Source organism: Salminus brasiliensis, chromosome 15 (genome assembly GCF_030463535.1).
Source record: "Salminus brasiliensis chromosome 15, fSalBra1.hap2, whole genome shotgun sequence".
Taxonomy (NCBI): domain Eukaryota; kingdom Metazoa; phylum Chordata; class Actinopteri; order Characiformes; family Bryconidae; genus Salminus; species Salminus brasiliensis.
In genome coordinates this window covers 8,878,442-8,890,743 of record NC_132892.1, presented here as the reverse complement: position 1 = coordinate 8,890,743, position 12,302 = coordinate 8,878,442, and the positions used below count along the sequence as shown (strand labels likewise).

At 42.4% G+C, this 12,302-nt stretch overlaps 1 long non-coding RNA gene across 1 annotated transcript in view; it reads left to right on the top strand.

Moving 5' to 3' along the window:
* Positions 1 to 11,258, top strand: part of LOC140535990 (uncharacterized) — a 36,435-nt gene extending 25,177 nt beyond the window's left edge. The window contains exon 3 of the long non-coding RNA XR_011977571.1: positions 10,776 to 11,258. This is a non-coding gene — a long non-coding RNA (uncharacterized lncRNA). The remainder of the gene's footprint in view (positions 1 to 10,775) is intronic.
* The last annotated feature ends 1,044 nt before the right edge of the window (positions 11,259 to 12,302 follow it).

Genomic DNA, 12,302 nt, shown 5'->3' with positions numbered 1-12,302 from the left:
AAAAGAGTAAAATCCAACCTTTAACTGAATTTTAAGGGAAAAAAGAAATCCCTGACTAAGAAATAATTATTCTTGATAAAATCACCTGTTCCACAATTATTGGCACCCCTAACATTTCTTAGGAAATAAAATGTAATTAAAGTATTTCTGTCAATTCTACAGTAGTTTACGAAAGTGATCAGAGTATGTAGGAACATTTAATTAGTAATTCACAACTTCCTTTTTCCCTGGGGTATAAATATGACGTGACACAGAGCCCATTTCTCTTCAACATGGAAAAGACAAAGGAACATACCATTCAAGTAAGACAGATGTGTGTTGACCTCCACAAGTCAGGCAATGGCTACAAGAAAATAGCCACTCACCTCCACCTGTCCATATCTATTGTCAGAGGAATTATTAAGAAGTTTAAAACAACTGGAACAGTGGTAAACAAGCCTGGACGAGGACGCAAGTTTATTTTGCCACCACGCACAGTGAGGAGGATGATAAGAGAAATAAAAAGGTCTCCAAAGCTCACTGTTACAGAATTGCAACAAATGGTAGCTTCTTGGGGTCACAAAGTCTCCAAAACAACCATCAGGTTTTCTCACTCACAATCATAAACGCAAATGTTTGGAGTTTGCTAAGCAGTACTGGAACTTCAACTGGGACTGTGTGCTTTGGTCAGATGGAACTAAGATAGAGCTTTTTGGCAACAAATGCTCTAAGTGGGTCTGGCCTAACACAAGAGCTGAGTATGCAGAAAAGCACCTAATGCCCACTGTGAAATATGGGGAAGGATCAGTGATGCTGTGGGCCTGTTTCTCTTCCAAAGGCCCTGGGAACCTTGTTAGGGTGCATGGCATCATGAATGCTTTGAAATACCAGGACATTTTAAAACAAAATCTGGTGGCTTCTGCCCACAAACTGAAGATGGGTCGTCACTGGGTCTTTCAGCAAGATAATGACCCAAAACATATGGCCAAATCTACACAGAAATGGTTCACCACACACAGAATCAAGCTCCTCCCATGGCCATCTCAGTCCCCAGACCTCAACACCATTGAAAACCTGTGGGGTGAGCTGAAGAGGAGAGTGCAGAGGAGAGGACCCAGGTCGCTGGATGATTTAGAGAGATTGTGCAAAGAGGAATGGTCAAAGATCCCACTATCTGTATTCTCCCATCTTGTGAAACATTATAAGAGGAGATTAAGTGCTGTTTTGTTGGCAAAAGGGGGTTGTACAAAGTATTAACATCAGGGTGCCAATAATTGTGGCACACATGATTTGATGTTAAACAATTATTTCTTAATGTGGGATTTTTTTCCTACTGAATAAATTCACTTGAGTTAAAGGTTGGATTTTACTCTTTTTTTCATTGTGGTCCTATATTATTTAGAAAAAAACTCAATTTATTAGAAGCTAAAGAACACATCTTAACCAGGGGTGCCAATAATTATGGAGGGCACTGTATATATATACATATATATAGCTAATGTCTCTGATTTGCAGGAAAAGGTCATGTTAACGTCAGTGCATTGCTCCAATCGCTCATTGCAGTACCTTTATTTTAGGGAGTGCATTCTATGTACTGTTGCTGCTGGAGCAAAACCGAATCTTGCAAAGCATTCTTTATTTTCATTATTAATGTAATAAAATTAAAAAGATGAAAGTCCAGTCTCCAACTCCTGGAGTTCAGTAGGGAATGACTGACCCTGCCCCCCTGGTTGATTTGGTTGCACCCAGTGTTCAATTCATTGCTACTGTTACAGTGTGGACTCAAGTGTAGTGAGAGTTTGTTGTATTATGATTGAATGAAACTACTCCTCTTATGGTGTGTGCTTGGTGACTGTTGGGCTTGAACTCCCAACCCTGGTAATGGGAGCCCAGTGTATTGCCACTGTGCCACCACAGCTGTGAGGGGTGGCAGTATGAACACTATTCATAAGCAACACAGAAAATGGCGGGAAAGCAAACAGGGGAAAAACAAACTCAAACTAAACTCAAACTCAAACTAAAGACAGCAACTCAAATGCGTTTCTCTTTTCTGTTCACAACTTAAACTTTTCTCTTTTCTGTTTTCTGTTTTCAACTTAAACCCACTGTTACCGTTCGCCCCTCTACAAAGGTGCGACAGGGAATTGTGTTTGGCTGGGTGTATTTATACCGTGCCACACAGGTGGGTCTGGTCAGCGTTGATTACCGCTGGGGATTCTGGGTCTTGGAGTTCTTTGCTCCAACCCCACCAGCTTTCATACTTTGCTGGTCGGGCCCCCTGCTGGTGGCTGGCGGTACATGCTGCCTGCTCACAGTCCCCCCCCTCTACGGACGGCACCCGACAGCCCCAAACCAGCCGCACGATCACGCCTGAAATCCCTGATCAGCGTAGGATCCAGGATCTCCTCCCTTTTTCTTCGAACAAGGGAGAAGAGTACCCACATTGGAATTGGGGTCCCCGATCCGACACTAGGTCGCAAGGCATTCCATGCACTCTCACTACGTGCTGCAACAGCAGTTCTGCTGTCTCTTGGGCCGAGGGGAGTTTGGGCAATGCCACAAACTTGCATGCCTTGGAGAAACAGTCCACGACCACCATTATAACCGTGTTGCCTTTGGATGGTGGAAGACCTGTCACGAAGTCCAGGGACACATGAGACCACGGATGAGTGAAGGCCAGGTGTTTGGGACCGGAGTGCCTTTTTTTTGGTACACACTTTACAAGAGGCAACATACCATTCCATTCCTCTCCGGAGGAACTCCAATGTCCGGACCGCACCTGGGTGGCCAGAAAATGGGGAGGAATGTCCCCATTGCAGAAGCGCCTGGCAAACTGCAGAGGGCACATATTGCCGACCAGGAGGACCACCCCCGGGGTCAGGCTCCCGTCGGAGGGCTTGCACTATGTCATGCTCAATGTTCCAGCGGAGGGGAGCAACTATTTGAGAGGCAGGGATGATTGGTTCTGGCTCTGGATTGGATCCCCGGGGTTCCCACCGCCGGTATAAGGCATCTGGCTTGGTGTTTTTTTAACCCGGCCTATAGGACAGCGTAAAATGGAAGCGGCCAAAATACAGTGCCAATCGGGCCTGCCGAGGGTTCAGTCGTTTGGCCTGCTGTATGTAAGCCAAATTTTTGTGGTCTGTCCAAACAATAAATGGGTGTTTGGCCCCCTCAAGCTAGTGCCTCTATTCCTCCAGAGCCAACTTCACCGCAAGGAGCTCCTTGTCCCCAATGGGATAGTTGCGTTCCGCCAGGGTTAGCCTGTGGGAGTAGAACGGACAGGGATGGAGCTTTTACCTGGCCCCAGGTGTTGGGACAGGGCCGCACCTACACCTACATCAGAGGCGTCTACCTCGACTACAAATGGTTCATTGGGGTCCGGTAGCTGTAAAACCGGGGGTGAGGTCAACCTCACTTTAATCTCTTCAAAGGCCCTTTGAGCCTCCATGGACCAATGAAAGGGGCCTGGGGTCTTTCGAGTCAGGGCAGTGAGGGGAGCCGCCACTGTACTGAAGTTCCGTACAAAACGGCGAAAGAAGTTAGCGAACCCCAGGAAGGACTGGACTTGCGACAGGACCTGAGAGAAGAAGGACGTGGCAAGTCCTTGACGGCCTGAATCTTGGTTGGATCCATTTGAAGGGTGCCTTTGGAGATTATGACCCCAGGAATGACACAGTCTCTGTGTGGAACACAGACTTCTCCAACTTGATGAAGAGACGGTTCTCCAAGGGCAGTTGGAGGACTCGCCTGACGTGTCCCATGAGGGGGAGGGGATAGCGGTCTTTCACAGTGATCGCGTTTAGGCCTCGATAATCTATGTATGGGAGGAGTCCGCCATTTTTCTTCCATTTTCTTCCATTTTTGCATGGACTCAGGAGCCTCTCGTGGTGGGGGTTCCCAAGTGGGATTGACTGGCTGCTGGTGCCAAAAACCTGTAGCACAAGGGTTACGTGCTCTTTCTCTGGCCCTCTGATTCTGGGGCTTGGAGTTCTTTGCTCCAACCCCACCAGCTTTCATACTTTGCTGGCCGGGCCCCCTGCTGGTGGCTGGTGGTACATGCTGCCTGCTCACAGCTACAGCTTTAATAGATATTGGGTACATTTAATCCATAATTATAGAATCACCTGTAGTTGTCTTTATTGTTTAGATGCCAAAATGTTTCTATTTTTCTAGTTTTTATTTTATTGTATTGTAATTATTTGTATTTATTATGCACTGTTATGGGTTTTCTGCATTGATGCTGGTTGCTGCATTACTGGTAACGATACATAAACATTTATAAAAACTGGAACTAAGTCTACCTATGTTAATTAGAGAGAGAGAGAGAGGCATATATTTGTACAGAGCTACAAAACGTGCATGAATAAAATTCAGTTTAATTAGTTAGTTGTGTAGTTGTCAGCTTCACCCAAACATTCTGCTCTTACATTTAATATGGCTTTTAATAATAAATAAATATAAATATAAAAATAAATATAAAAATAATAAATTAACTTGTGAAGCTCCTTAGGTCGATATTTGGACTTGTACTGTATGTATCATTTACTGAAAAGAAAAAAAAACAGCTAGGGTGATTCAAAGGTCTTAAACTGCAACCATCGTGTTAACAACATCCTCTGAAAGTCCCTGTGAAACCACAAGAAACACATCCAGGAGTCAGCATCTTACAAAAAACACCACTTTCATTTCCTCATTACCTATTAATCTGAAACCTTTTGGTCTGGTCACCATCTTGACGTATGTGCCGTACTGACTGTAGCGATTAGTATCTTTTTTATGGTGCCTGGAAATCCAAACTGGGCAGGTGGATGACTGTCTCACTGACCATGATGACTTTGGGTAACGGTCACTCTTTCCTCATCTATGCATCATTGGTGAATGCCTCAGTTTTATTTGCCCCTTATTCAGCGTGACTGGACAACCCCTGTTGCCTTGAACCACCTTTCCAGCAGCTTTTAAAGTTACTCTACTGTAAAAAGCTGATTCCTTTAGCTCGGTGAATCATCGTGCAAAAGGTGAAAAGCTTGGAGAATTGGGTCAGTATGTGTTAAAGACATTAGACTCCAATAAAGCTTTACCACTGTACTTCCTGCTGATCTATAGAAGGTCCCCTAGTTTTGCTTTTGCGTGCTCAATGATGTCATTCATTCCTACTGCTGCGTTACTAATCAGCCAGTCAACTTGTTAACCCAGTGCCGCTGTATCCGGAGCTGCATTGTTGGATTTTCTATCTTGCTGAAAGTTCAGTGAGGGAAAAAATGGACAGACAGTGAGGCTACACTCACATGCAGAAATACACCCACACACCATTTATATGGTAGAAATCCCCCTAATGTCAGCCTGTTTGGATCATATGGCTGGAAGCAATGATGACAGATTGTGTATCATGGTGAATGCCAGAACCATTGTAATTTACTGGTGTCAGAAACTGTGCTTGAACGGTAGGGTGAGAGGATGAGAGAGAGAGAGACAGAGAGAAAGAGAGAGAAAGAGAGACAGGCATAAATATGGAGAAAACATGAAAGAAGTCCCATTTGTAATTTCACTTTCACTTAGTGTGTGGTCTGACCGGACATTGAGAACGAGAAAAACGTTCAAGCTAGACTTTCCAGCTAGTCTACACTACCTAAACACCTGACTGATACTTTCCCATTTATTCAGCACAACTGCACTCTCAAACCTAGGTTTATTTTTACATACAGAGCTGGTTGACTTCCTGTCAGGATGTTGATGCTGGCATCTTACAGTATGAACTGAAACTTTAGATTGAATGTCTAAAAGAAAGTCTGCATTCTCACAACATGTCTACTCACTGTTGTGTCTGTTCTCGTTCCTGCATATTCCCCTTCAAAAAAATGCCAGTAGACAAATATCATATAGAGACGTAACAGCACAACAGCACAACTTCTCAGATTGTTTTGAAAAGTGTATCTGCGTATCGCAAACCCATCACCCTTTAACAGGCATTTTGTCTGCACTGTAGATCTTTTTTTTATCAAATTGCTGTAACAGAAACTCGGCTGTTTGACCTTATTTCCCTCAATGAATAGAGAAAAGAATTACACCACTTTTTTGCTAAAGTATTTCTTGAGCTGTGTGTGTAGAAGTGTTATATCCACTTGGTGTCGTTAAACGATATTATAAAAAGCTAAGGAAAGGAAAATAGAAGCTTCAGATTTACTTCTAGTTATATCTTATATATTATATAAAATCTTAAATAATGTTCTACACTTCCTAACAATTATCTTTTTTGTTGAATGGCAAAAATGTGACAAACATGTGTGACTGCTCGGTTGAGTTGCCCAGATAGGGTAAACAGAATTTGACACTTACGTTAGCTCAGCATAAGCACTGCTCTTATCAAGATCTTATCACCATTTTCCTTCTCATAATAAGATATAAGCTAGTAGAACTTCTTATTTCTGCCATGGTCGTCTTAGCTGAGCCTCACTGAAGAGCATTGTGCATTGAACAGCTATAGCTACAGCTATCTAGACTGGCAACCAGCTATAAATGTTTACTCTAACATGTATATGAGGCTATAATTAAGGAGATGGACATATTTTCCATGTTTTATTTAGCCCAATAAACTTGATTACATTCCTGTTCTTTTGGATTACAGGGACTGCTCTGTAGTACTTTTTAATTCTTTAAATTCTTCCCCTAACTGGGCAAGCCATCCGGCTGGAAAATTGCTATATGCGGGGCTAGGAACACAATTTTACCAGCATGGAATGGAGGTGTGAGGAGTGGGGACAGGTGGTTTATGAAATGAAATAAATATTATAATATTATATAAGAATTATTTTATTACATAACATTATATTATATAATTAAATATTAGAATTAATTTATTACAAATGTGAATTTCTACCTCTTAATCTGATTACCCGAGAGACATTTTATGAACGCATCTCTGTAAATATTAGCCCCCCTTTCAGTATAATTACATCTAATATATTACCACTGGTGTTAGCAGTAGCTAGTGCTAAATGACCAAAAAACCAAACACATAGTTAACATAATTCTATTTCCCTCATCTGCACTTTTGCCTTAGAGAGTTAATTGATCTCTGTTTTAGGAAAGGCTTTTCTGCCAGTTCTGTGTTGTACAGGTGGGAAAAGCCGACAAAGTAGTAGGCACACACATAGCCTACAAGTTTTTGCCAACTGTAGCTGGGACGGTGCCATCAAAAATAAACTTTATCCACTCAGCTCTTCTGTTCTCTGAGGCTGGGGATGATGTAGCGATTTGTACTGGTCTGTTCAGCCCACAACAAATCTTGGCTCTTAGCTTCAGTGTAATACTAGCAGGTCCGCGGCTTGCAAGAAAAAAATGGTGCGATTTTTGCTATGGTACTTCTTGAGCCATGACTGGAGATAATCAGATAAAGGAGCTGTAGCACTCTAATGTGCCCCCCTGTGAGGAAAGGGAACCAAATCTGAACGGCATGTTGAATTCCAAGACCACTGACAGGGTTGTTTTAATTTGGTAGGTTGTGGGTGCTCCAGGTACCAAAATAGGTGGTGCAGCAGGAGAAAGGAAGATATCCCCATGATGGAAAACCCCAGATTTACCAAACTTGTTCTGGGATGCCTTAGTAGTAAACAAAAAAGATTGATTTAAAGAAAGGGATGTAAAAATGTAAGAGGAGGCAGGCAAAGCTGAGTTTCACCACACTGCCTCCCTTCCCTTAAGCTTTTTATTTTTCTTACCTTGCTCCCCGCCTCCCTCCTCCACTCTCTCATTCTCTCATTCATTTAATCCCCGGCCTGTTGGCTGGTATGACCTGGCACATCTGGCACTTTCGCCCAGGCAATGTTTTCTTTCTTTCTTGTTACCCTTCCCTCCCCCGCAATGAGAGGTGGGCATTAGGGCGGAAGAAGGGAGGCTGACTGCACCTGCAGTGTTCAACGGCTGTCCACGGGCCAAATCCTCCATGGAAGTCTGGAGAACCTGACACGAGATGAAATTCTTCCTCCTTTGCTCCTGCCACCCTCATCCCTCCTTCACTCCCACCGTCACACGGAAACTCACGCTCCCCCAGAACAAAATCAGCACTGATTGACATTCTCACAAAACATCCCAAACCATATTTTGCACGGCATAGGCGGTACGCCTCTTCTGCTAGTAGATTTGCCACACGTTGAAACAGTTTAGCTTGGCGGCTGTTTCACGCCACAGACGCTGCAGCTCAGTCCGAATGTGTGATTAATTGTGAAACCGCACACGCTATTGTTGATTTGTTGTCCTTTTTTTTCTTTTTTCCTTCTGTCTCGTCTCCTCATAAACACAGTGACGACTCTTGACGCCTTTTTTTATAATTATAATTTTGTAATATCCCTGTTCCCATATCAGGAACGCTCAGCCCATTCGGTCCCTCTTCACACATCCCTGCATCCACAGCCTCTTACAGGACTACCATGAAAAGCAACTTCAAAGTCTGTCTGTGGCAGTCTTACCCACAATCCCCCATGGCCCTGACATCACAGCTGCCTGTTTGCACAGCTGGCTCTGTGCTGCGCCAGACGGTGCTCACCACATACACCACTTCCCTCTACTGCTGGGCTTCGTGAGTGCAGTGGGAGAGACAGGGTACCTGCAAGGGGGCTTGACCATGTGTGCACATGTTTGTGTTTTGGGTGAGGAAGTGAGTGTGTGATGATGGATGCCGGCGCGGATGTTTATACGGATAGTAATGAGTGTAAGCACATATACTCACCAAGCATATTATTAGGAACACTACACTGGGTAGGGCCTCCTGTGCTCTTAACACAACCTTAGTTTTTTGTGGCATGGATTTCTCAGGATATTGGAAACATACCTTTGCGTTTCTGGTCCATGTTGACTTGACTGTGTCCTGCAACATCCCAAACATGTTCTATTTGATTCAGGTCCAGTGACTAGGAAGGACCCTGAAGAACATTAAGCTTATTTTTATGTAAATGAAACCAGTTTGAGACAACTTTTGCTGGAAGTAGCCACATGTCAAATTGTGTCCATGAAGGGATGCACATGGTCAACAACTCAGCTCAAATAGGCTGTGGCTTTCAAGTGATGATTGATTGGTATTAATGAGTTGTGACTGTTGTGCTGACTGCCCATGCAGCTGAAATGCATGTACTGCCAATAGTAAATAAAATTCTGCAATTCATGTCACTTTAAACTTTAAAATACTTTTGCTTGGAGTCTGGGTCGGGTTTCTTGTGGTCTGCGCATGAAGTTGGACCCCCCTATTGGCATGGTGAGCGATGGAAGAAGGGCAGGAGATGGGTGGAGGTGTGTGCGACGTTTGTTCGTCACAGAGTTGAATTGTGAAGCAGGGGTATATAAGAGGCTTGAGGGCCAGGTGGAGTTTGGGACGTGGTCCTTCTTCATTTTAAAGATCTAAAGACTTTTCACTTGATATTAAGGTTCCTATGCAAAGGTTCTTCACACATCTCTATTACAAACATCTGAGCCCAAAAAAACAAGATTTTCTTCAAGGTAGGTGTTGAGAAACAAATCCTAGTTGAGGGCAATGATGGGATTCATGATGTTCAATATGGTCTTAGCCTTTTTAAACTCGCTTTACTAAGTTAATTTGACAAACTAATATTTGTCAAAGGTGAAACAAAGAAGTTACAATCTTGATAAATGTTTTTTAAGTCACAGAAAAAGCAAAGTGTAAACGCTATCAAAACATCAAGGGTACTGTGTGGCTAACAGAGGATGTACTGTATGGAGCCCTAGCTGAGACTATTAGCAGCAGTTGAGCTCGTCACCAGTGTCTTGTGTTTAAAAAATATCACCACTGCCAAAATGTTCCTATGCGACTTGCGAGTCACTTAAGGACAATGCACTTGAACACAAACAAACCCTGGCAAATACACAGAGGGCTCATCACATACGTCTTTCAGAGATCAGAAGTGGCTTTTGTAAAATACTTTACTAATTTGCCGTCCCACCCCCTGACACAAGTGTATAGGCTGTCCTCAAAGGATGTGCACGCAAATTAGCAAATGTCCATTCATATGAGAATATCTTACACAACTCTGTTTTTTGTGGCTTTGCCTTATTCCTTTTTCCCCCTGTTGACTCATCATATCACAAAATTCCATATTCTCCAAATAAATCAGATAACTGGAAATGACCAAAAGAGGAACACTTTCTTCCCCATGCAGACATGCAATATAAACACAGCAACAAATCTAAACATTGTGGTGAAAAGTCCAGACAGTGACTAAACTTCTCGTCTCGCTTATGTCGAAACACATATACATTCTGGAACAGGGAGGAAAAAAAATAAAAATAAAACAATAATATATATATATATATATATATATATATATATATATATATATACACTGGAGATTTTAAATTCAGAGAAAATTAGAGAACAACACACAATTTCCTAAATGTCAAGGTCACTATGTAGTCCTATGTGAATTTATTTTTTTATATTAATTTTTATATTTCATGAGTTGCATATATTCTAACGCACAGTATAAAAAACTTAAATGAGCAAATGATCAAAATTAGAGAACACTTTCAGACACCTGCAAGTTGTTGGTGTTACAGACACTGTGCTTGCATGGTTCTGACAGATGTGCAAATGCACACACACAGCTTCTCTAGTGCCTGTAGAGAAGTATTGGCAATAGAATAGGACTCTCAGGAGCAAACAAACATGAACATATTGGTTATAGTTAGGCTGTTATAGCCAGAGTCGTCAGACACATTCTGATACTGCTCAACATTCTCTGCCCTCCATAAATCCACCCAGAACTAACTCTCTCTTTTTACCTTCTCAGAGTAAAATGGCCACCCAGCCCGACCTGCTGGAAGATTGAGGATTGGAAGATGAGGTCCACTCTACCTGCGTCAGACCAGCTGCCACCTACCAATCCGACCATCAGACCCCCCACCCACCACCACCCATAACAGACCAGCGGCACACCCTCCTACCACTGCTACCTGTTTAATGACCATGTTAAAACCTAAATGGACTCGTAACTATCTGCCACCATTAATATCACCACTATTAACTGTCTGTTATACCTCGTTTGGTAATTTTTATCATTAATGTTTAAATAGTTTTGACCAGAGGGGGATGGGTCGGGTCCCCCTTGTGAGTCTTGGTTCCTCCCAAGGTTTCTTCCTCCAGCTCTGAGGAAGTTTTTCCTTGCCACTGTCGCCGTTGGCTTGCTGGCACTGGGGGTCTCTGATCCTTCATGTCTTACGTTATTTCTTCTTTTTGTCTCTGTCTTTTATTAATTACTAATTACAAATTATGTGAAGCTGCTTTGTGACGACAACTGTTGTAAAAAAGCGCTATACAAATAAATCTGACTTGACTTGACTTGACCATGCCTAATGCCTGGGCTTGAATAGTATAAAGCCCTCCAGCATTGAGTTGTGGAGAAGTGCAATTTTGTTATCTGGAATGGAACAGTTGGAAATGTATTCTTTTCATGAAATTCTATCCCTTTCTTCAACAAGCATACCTTTACTCATTGCAGCAAAGTTCTAGTTTAACTTCTTCAGTCCATAGAACTTGTTTCGTAATATATTAAGTGTCTTATAATGTTCCTTTAAAAGCATGTGTTGTAATGTAATGTTCCTTTTGGAAGAATGGTCTTCTAGACCTTCTTAACTTGGCCTCAACCATTTCTGTTAACTGCCATTTCTTAATTATGAAATGGCTACCTGAAAACGCTTTGCTAAATTCTTATAGCTTTCTCCTGCTTTGTGGTTCATTGGTTCTCTCCTGCTAATTGATTATTACAGCTGATTGTAGAAGTCCATGGCTGCTAAATGTTGGATAAAGGTATGTAGAGCCAGAGTAGTTAAAAAGCTGTGGAATTTGCATCATCTGGCCTTTCTTTACAAAGCAGTTTTTAAATAACAGTTTTTTTTCTTTTGTCATAACTGTCTAATATTCTGTAGGTCTCTCTTATTCCACCAAAACAGCTCTGACCCATCAAGGGACTCCACAAGATGTCTGAAGTTGTCCTGTGATATATGGCATTAAGATATTGTTAATTTTAAGGTGGACCTCTATGGATCACAACAGTGAGCCGTGGGCTCCCATGACTTTGTCACTGGTCTTAGACCACTTTAGATAGGTACTGACCACGGCATATTAAGAACACCCCGCAAGACCTGCCTGATGTTTTGGAGATGCTCTGACCCAGTTGTCTAGCCATCACAATTTGGTCCTTGTTAAAGTGATTCAGATCATTTTGCTTTTCTATTTTTCCTGCTTTCAACACAACTTTAAGAACAAACTGTTTCCTCACTGCCTAATGTATTAATACCCATTAATAGATGCCATTATA